At 54.1% G+C, this 1,293-nt stretch overlaps 1 pseudogene; it reads left to right on the top strand.

The window, feature by feature from the left end:
- Positions 1-123, top strand: LOC129679073 (small nucleolar RNA SNORA17; annotated as a pseudogene).
- Positions 124-1,293: the final 1,170 nt, after the last annotated feature.

Below are 1,293 nucleotides of genomic sequence, written 5' to 3'. Positions count from 1 at the left end.
CCTGTTCCTACCGGCATTGCAGGTGTGGCTGCTGTGTCACATGTGCGTCAGCAGGTGGCAGAGAGGAGAGGGGCTGTCCATGCTGTGTTCTGGCCTGGGAAAATCCTAACATTCCCTGAAAAAATGCGAGCCTGAGATGACCACCAGTCCGGCCCCAAGGACCAGTCCTGCCCCTGAAAGGCCCAGGTGGGCTTCCAGGACGGGCAGTAAGCCGGAGGCTAGAAAACCCCCCACCTGGGACTATAGGACCCAGGAGGTAGTGAGCCTGAGACAGACAAGGGGCCACTCACAGACAAGGGGGCACTCAGGCAGACTGGGTGAGGAGAGAGCCTGAGATGAGCACCAGACTGATGCCATGGGGCCTGGACAGGAAGCTAACCGGAAATGTCACCAGTCTGTTGCTGCACAGGCCTTGGGGATGGAGGTGGGGAGAAGCAAACCACGCCTGAGATGACCCCTGCCTAGCACCATAATGCATGAGTGGTGCATAGAACTCCTCAGATGACCATAGACACTCAGAGACCCGGAGCACCATTAAGAGGAGCAGGTAAGTGATGGAGAAGCGGAAGAGACAGAGAAGCAGAAGGACGTGTGCACAGTGAAGAGAGGCGGAACTAGAGACTCAAGGGTAAAGAGGAGCAGCCTGATGTGAGTAGCCAGAGATGCCACCTGGGACCTTGGCGGGGTCCTGGCCTGTTCTGCCACCAGAGGCCACATCTGGGTCTGTGGTCTTGCGGCAGCAGGGGTCTGTTACCACCGAAGGCCAGACGAACCTCCCTGGTCTGGGCTACTGCCCAGGGATGTGTTGATGTCTGAGGGCTGTGCAGAACTGGTCCCACCCCTCACCTGGGCATCATGGGATAGCTGCTGCTGGTGGTGGTGGTGGTGGGGTGTTTACAAGGATGGAGGGTGGGTGTAAGGGGAGGGGGAGATGAGTGACATTGGGCTCCATGATGTGAAATTCACAAAGAGCCAATTAAAAAAAAAATGCTTCCATAGAATTAGGCAAGCCTGTAGGGAATTTTCTTAATTAGTGATTGATGGGAGCGGGCTCAGCTTATTGTAGGTGGTGCCATGCCCAGGTGGATGCTCCTAAGTTCTGTAATAAAACAGGCTGAGTAAGCCATGAATTGCAAAACAGCAAGAAGCACCCATCCACGGCCTCTATATGAGCTCCTGCCTCCAGGTTACCACTCTTTTGTGAGTTTCTTGTCCTGACTTTCTTCAGTGATGGACAGTGATATGGAAGTATAAGCCAAATATATCCTTTGTTCATGTTATTTCATCGCAGCA

This window comes from Psammomys obesus, unplaced genomic scaffold, assembly GCF_907164565.1.
Source record: "Psammomys obesus unplaced genomic scaffold, mPsaObe1.curated_primary_1811, whole genome shotgun sequence".
Classification (NCBI taxonomy): Eukaryota; Metazoa; Chordata; class Mammalia; order Rodentia; family Muridae; genus Psammomys; species Psammomys obesus.
Note: the sequence above shows the minus strand (reverse complement) of the source record. Positions and strands in the feature narration are given on the sequence as shown.